A 7,082-nucleotide genomic window follows, 5' to 3' on the forward strand; every position below is an offset into this window, starting at 1 on the left:
TACAAAAAAAAAAAAAAAAAAAATGTAGCTGGGAGTGGTGGTGCAGGCCTGTAATCCCAGCTACTGGGGAGGCTGACGCAGGAAAATTGCTTGAACACAGGAGGCAGAGGTTGCAGTGAGCCAAGATTGTGCCACTGCACTTCAGCCTGGGCCACAGAGGGTAACTCCGTCTCAAAAAAAAAAAAAAAAAAGGGTTAAAATGGGCCAGGCATGGTGGCGCATGTCTATAATCCCAGTACTTTGGGAAGCCGAGGCAGGCAGATCACCTGAGGTCAGGAGTTCGAGACCAGCCTGGTTAACATGGTGAAATCCTGTCTCTACTAAAAATACAAAAATTAACTAGGTGTGGTGGCACACACCTGCAATCCCAGCTACTTGGGAGGCTGAGGCAGGAGAATTGCTTGAACCCGGGAGGTGGAGCTTGTAGTGAGCCAAGATTACACCATTGCACTCCAGCTTGGGCAACAGAGCAAGACAGCATCTTAAAAAAAAAAAAAAAAAAAAAAGATTAAAATGGTAAATTTTATGCAATATATATTTTAGCACAATAAAAAAATGAAAAAAAAAGTAATTAATAGAAAGATAAAACCTGGGTTGGAAGCATAGAATATGAAGAAAGTGTTTTTATAAAGAGTCTCATAATTCTGGGGTGCAGGCAATATTCTACTCCTTGACCCGGATGGTGGTTATGTAGGTGTTGATTTTGTAATATTCCATTAGGTTCTTCATTTATGCAATTTTATGTCTCTGTTATATTTCACAATATGAAACTGGAACCATGTTTGGGAATGATAAACACTTAAAAATAATCGGTCATGTGCCTATGAATCTATCCAGAGAGAATCACTATCAATGATTTTGGGTATCTTCTTTCTTTTTTCCTCTGCGTATCTCTATGCATTTGTTATTCACTCATTTATTCAACCAATATTCACAGAGCACTATTTTGGGTTCTGGGTGATGTTAGTTCTCTATTGCTGAGTAACAAATTACCCTAAAACTTAGCAGCTTAAATCAACACACATTTATCATCTTACAATTTCTGTGGGTCAGGCACAGCTTGCGTGGATGCCTCTGACTTTTGAGCTCTCAGGAGGCTGTAGTCGCCATGGGTCATGGTCTAATTTGAAGACTCAATTAGAAGAGGAGCTACTCCAAGCTCACCCGCCTTTTGGCTGTTGGACTGACGACCTCAGTTCCTTGCTATCTGTTGGCTGGAGGCTTCCTTCAGCTGCTTGTTACCTGGAAGTCTTTACAGGGTTACTAGTCTCCTGACTTCTGCTGTTGCAATCCTAGAATCTATTCTCAACCCAGAAATGCTGTTAAATGTAAACCAGGTGTTAGAGACCACCAGTGACCCCCTCCCCCAAATTCATATGTTGAAGCCCTAACTCCCAGTACCTCAGAATGTGACTATAGTTGGAGATAAGAACTTTAAAGAGGGCCGGGCACAGTGGCTCAAGCCTGTAATCCCAGCACTTTGGGAGGCCGAGACGGGTGGATCACGAGATCAGGAGTTCGAGACCATCCTGGCTAACACGGTGAAACCCCGTCTCTACTAAAAAATACAAAAAGCTAGCCGGGCGTGGTGGCGGGCGCCTGTAGTCCCAGCTACTCGGGAGGCTGAGGCAGGAGAATGGCATGAACCCGGGAGGCAGAGCTTGCAGTGAGCTGAGATCCGGCCACTGCACTCCAGCCCGGGCGACAGAGTGAGACTCCGTCTCAAAAAAAAAAAAAAGAACTTTAAAGAGGTAATTAAGACTAAATGAAGGCCTGGCATGGGCTCATGCCTGTAATACCAGCACTTTGGGGGGCAGAGGCAGGCGGATCACTTGAGGTGAGGAGTTTGAGACCAGCCTGGCCAACATGGCAAAACCCTGTCTCTACTAAAAATAAAAAAAATTAAAAAAAATAAAATAGCCGGATGTGGTGGCAGACACCTATAGTCCCAGCTACTCAGCAGGCTGAGGCAGGAAAATCGCTTGAACCCTGGAGGCGGAAGTAGCAATGAGCCAAGATTGTGCCATTGCACTCCAGTCTGGGTGACAGAGTAAGATTCTGTCTCAAAAAAAGAAAAGAAAAGAAAAAAAATTAAATGAGGTCCAAGCAGTTGGGCCCTAATCCAATAGGACTATGTCCTTATAAGAAGAGGAAGGGACAGCAGGGATTCCTGTGCACTCAGAGAGGCCATTCAAGGGCAGAGCAAGGAGGCAAATAGAGTCTGCAGGTCAAAGAGAGAGGCCTCAGAAGAAATGGACCCCTCTGACACCTTCATCTTAGACTTCAGAACTGCAAGAAAATACATTTCTGTTGTTTAAGCCACCCAGCATGTGGTATTTTGTTACGGCAGCCAGAGCAAACTAATACATTAGATTACACCATCCTCTCTCAAAAACCCTCAGTGGCTTCCCATTTTATTCCTTGCTAAACTTGAAGTTCTTTAATAAGTTCTTCGAAGTTAAAGTTGAATGACCTTCAGGGTGCTAGGCCATCTAGCCCCACTCCCTTCCCCTAACCTTATCTCCTGCTGTTCTGGATCATTCGGTTCTAGCCATGCAACTGTGAAAGGAAAATAAAACTTAGGACGCCAACTCATTCTACCAAAAGAAAAAAATTAAGCTGAAAGTTGAATCATGCAAGAAGCTGCCTTTCCTGTTGTTCCTAAGCAGATAGCGACAGATAAAAGGCCAGGTATCTCCACAGGTCTGCTCACTTTACCTTGAAGTGCCAACTCACTGAGGGTGAGATGAATACACAATTGGCCATTCCCCTGCCTGCTCCTTTTCTCTTGCGACAGGTGGATTCAGTACCGTGACCACACCCATCCTCTTTCCCCTCCAGCCTACTTTTCCCCTTTAAATATGAAGCCCTCAAAATCATCTCTGGAAAAAGGCATGGAGCACAGACTGTGCCTGTGATTTTGTATTCCTTTTTTTCAGGCTTGTCCTTAATCCTGGCAAAATGAATCTCTAAATGGACTGAGACCTGTCTGACACTTTTTGGTTTACACAACTTCCACGTTTGCCTCAGGGCCTTTGTGCTGGCATCTCTGCTGAGAAGCCCTTTTCCCAAATACCCACCTGGCTCACTCTCTCACCTCTTTCAGGCACTCACTCATTCCTGGGCACCCTATCTAAAAGAGCACTCCCACTCCCCAACCCTAATGCCTTCCTCTCTCTGGCTTTTTTTTTTTTGGCAAGGTCTCACTTTGTTGCCCAGGCTTGACTGTGCCCAGTGGCACAATCATGGTTCACTGCAGCCTTGACCTTTTGGGCTCAAGTGATCTTCCCACCTCAGCCCCCAAGTAGCTGAGACTACAGGCCTGTGCCACCATGCCTGGTTAATTCTTTTTTGTAGAGATGGGGTTTCACTATGTTGCCCAGGCTGGTTATTATTATTATTATTTTTTAGCACTTATCATCCATCTAACATACAATGTATTTTACTATTTATTTTTCACTGTCTGCCTCTTGCACTAGAATGACTTTTCCAAGAGGGTGGGATTTGTGTCTGCTTTTTCACTGTAGATGCCCCAGGGTCTGAATAGTGTCTTGCACAAAGTACATAAAGTCTGCAAGTCAAAGAGAGAGGCCTCAGAAGAAATGGACCCTTCTAAAACCTTGATTTCAGAACCGTGAAAAAATAAATATCTGTTGTTTAAACCACCTAGCATGTGGTATTTTGTTATGGAAGCCAGAGCAAACAATGCATTCGATTACACCATTGTCTCTCAAAAACCCTCAGTGGCTTCCCACTTCACTCCTTGTTAATGCTGAAGTTCTTTAATCAATTCTTTGAACTTTCTTTTTGCATAAATGAATACATGACTTGACAGGTACATTTGTTTTAAAATGTAAATGTATTTAGTCATCAATGATGCAGACCATTTTTTCCAAAAATGTTTTAGTAATTTTACTCTAGGTTTTGTCTATTCATGTTCTTCAGTTATTTTAAAAGTTAGGGTCCAGGCCAGGCATGGTGGTTCACACCTGTAATCCTAGCATTTTGGGAGACTGAGATGGGAGGATCACTTGAGGCCAACAGTCAGAGATTAGCCTGGGCAACATAGTGAGACCCCCATCTCTACAAAAAATGTAGAAAATTGGCCAAGTGTGGTGGCACATGCCGTTAATCCTATTTGGGAGGCTGAGGTGGGAGCATTGCTTGAGTCCAGGAGTTCAATTGCACCACTGCACTCCAGCCTGGGTAGCAGAGCAAGGCCTTGTCTCTTAAAAAAAAAAAAAAAAAGTTAGGGTCCAAAGATAATGCTTTCTCTATATTGCTACTGCCTCTCCTTCAAACATTACTAACTAGCATTAGTTATATATTAAAAAGATTAAACCCTCTCTCTGCTATATTTTATAACATAGTAGTTTTAGTTTGTGGTTAGCCTTTGTATGATTTTTTTACAACAAAATAATTTATATTTTTTATGTATTTAAATTTACTGTGAGTACTTTTTCTGAGGTGAGGTTGGTCTTAAAGCAGCAGCTTTTAATAATTCTGTCAATTTCCCAGGAAATCTCCCGGTATTTTATTTCCAGAGACCCCTCTGATACTCATTCATCTGAAACTCACTCACTTGGGACAGGTGACAGTAAGCTGTTTCTCTATAAGGAGTTCAATTTATTTATTTATTTATTTTTAAAGAATTTTGGGGGGGCTTTCTGGTAAAAACAGGAAAGCCTGCCAGACAAATTCTAGAAGAGCTGTAACACAAGGAGTGTGAGTTTTTATAGTGGTAACTACACATGGATTCTACCCTCACGAAATTGTAGTTGTCAGCAAACAGTCGTGTGCGTTTAGGATTTTTTTATTGGTGTCATCCAGGGCCCAGTCCCACTGGATTGGCCTTGGGTTATATGGCTGATGGTCTATTGCAGCAGCAATGTACTCATTTCCTATGCTGCCTCCCATCCATCCTGCTATGCCAGTAACCAAATTAGTAGCCTCTTCTACTCCAATCCCATAGGGCCTCCTGGCCTCTGGCAGCAAGATAAGGAAACTCAAGCACAAAAATGTTTAAGCAATGTTCTAAAATTTACATGCTAAGACAGCAATATTCAAAACATTTAAAACTAGCAAGATGTTGCTAGGAAACAGAATAGATACACATACACACAGAAAAAAGAAAAAAAGCCTGACCAATCAGAACAGACACCAGTATGAGCTCTAACCAGTCAGAAGAGAGGCCAGCTGTGAATGACCAGTATGGTCTCATTACCAAGAACAGGCTTTATTCCAGGAGTCTGGCAGCCTCTATTCTTGAACGCATCCCACTATACTGTCTCATCACTAGGCTTCACAGCAGAGAAGCCTGGTAGCCAATTTCAAGTCCTCCTGTGCCATTCAGGAATCTCTTCCTGTTCCACCTAAGCCTTCAGCAAAGCTGAAATAAATGACTCACCACAGGTTGAAAGGTTGATACTCACCTCTGTGTATAGCAGAGTCATGAAGGTGAGAGGGAAGAGTGAGGCTGGGCACCCATTGAAAAGATGCAGTGTTAGGGGCATTTAGGGTAATCCACCACCTGGAGAAAAGTTATGAGAAGGCACGACCAATCCACGAAGCAACTGGGAACAGCCATTTATACAAGGAGTCACAGTAATTCAGCATTCCCCAAGAGCTTGATAAATCTTTGTTAGGGAAATAGATTTCCGGCAAATATATAGAATGTGGTTTCGAGACATTATCATTATTATTATGTTATTAAAGGAATGGGTGAGCCTCGAAGAGTAAAATGTTAGCAATGCTTAGCACAAACACATTGAAAAGCCAGGGGAAGGTTTAAGAACGTCATCTTCGGCAGGGCACAGTGACTCACGCCTGTAATCCCAGCACTTTGGGAGGCCGAGGTGGGTGGATCACGAGGTCAGGAGATCGAGACCATCCTGGCTAACATGGTGAAACCCCGTCTCTACTGAAAATACAAAAAATTAACCGGACGTGGTGGCAGGTGCCTGTAGTCCCAGCTACTCGGGAGGCTGAGGCAGGAGAATGGCATGAGCCTGGGAGGCGGAGCTTACAGTGAGCCAAGATTGCACCACTGCACTCCAGCCTGGGTGGCAGAGCGAGACTCCGTCTCAAAAAAAAAAAAAAAAAAAAAATCATCTTCAGAGTCAGACGGACCTCTAGGTGTGGCTCTGACATTTACAAATTAAGTGACCCAAATCAAGCCTCCTCCCCTAAATCTCCTTAATCTGTACAATGGGTATAATAGTGGTGTCTGCTGCCATTTAGGCTAGCTGTGAGGGCTAACAAGAATAACACGTATGTCCAGTGGCTGGGCGCAGTGAATGGAATGTTCAGTCAATGTTGGGCACTGCTGCACAGAGCAATGACATCACTACCGTCATCATCATCATGATCTCTGAAGCATTCTTAAGTGCCTAAAAATGTACTTACAAAATGAACCTTGCAGTAAGGTGGCCAAAAAGAAGCTTCCAGTGATCATCCTGTTGGCAGGAACACCAAAGTGAACAACTATCCATACAAAAAAGTACCTTCCTAAGAACCAAAAATCAGATGAGCAATCATATGTTAAGGAAATCACATCATGTTAAGGAAAGAGGCACTGAAAAGGCTAATAAAGACAATCTTGAACCATTTACACCACCCACCCCCATCCGCTGACAGCAGCTGCTTGGTACAGAGAATCTGTGCTTGGGGGAGAACAGAGCAGTAATTATGGGACTTTGCATTGGCACTCACTGCTGCCCTGTCACAGCAAAAAGAAACAAGGGTTGACAGACTGGATTAAGAAAATGTGGCACATATACACCATGGAATATTATGCAGCCATAAAAAAAAAGATGAGTTTGCGTCCTTTGTAGGGACATGGATGCAGCTGGAAACCATCATTCTTAGCAAACTATCACAAGAACAGAAAACCAAACACCGCATGTTCTCACTCATAGGTGGGAACTGAACAATGACATCACTTGGACTCGGGAAGGGGAACATCACACATCGGGGCCTATCATGGGGAGGGGGGAGGGGGGAGGGATTGCATTGGGAGTTATACCTGATATAATGACGAATTGATGGGTGCTGACGAGTTGATGGGTGCAGCACACCAACAT

The 7,082-nt window shown here is 43.4% G+C and overlaps 1 non-coding gene across 1 annotated transcript; it reads right to left on the reverse strand.

Annotated features, from left to right (window-relative positions):
• Nucleotides 1-4,658: 4,658 nt before the first annotated feature.
• LOC117086488 lies at nucleotides 4,659-4,720 on the reverse strand. The gene has a single exon (XR_004438389.1). It is a non-coding gene; the product is annotated as a U7 small nuclear RNA (small nuclear RNA).
• Nucleotides 4,721-7,082: the final 2,362 nt, after the last annotated feature.

The sequence above is a fragment of the Trachypithecus francoisi genome, unplaced genomic scaffold (assembly GCF_009764315.1).
Source record: "Trachypithecus francoisi isolate TF-2019V2 unplaced genomic scaffold, Tfra_2.0 Lachesis_group1, whole genome shotgun sequence".
Taxonomy (NCBI): domain Eukaryota; kingdom Metazoa; phylum Chordata; class Mammalia; order Primates; family Cercopithecidae; genus Trachypithecus; species Trachypithecus francoisi.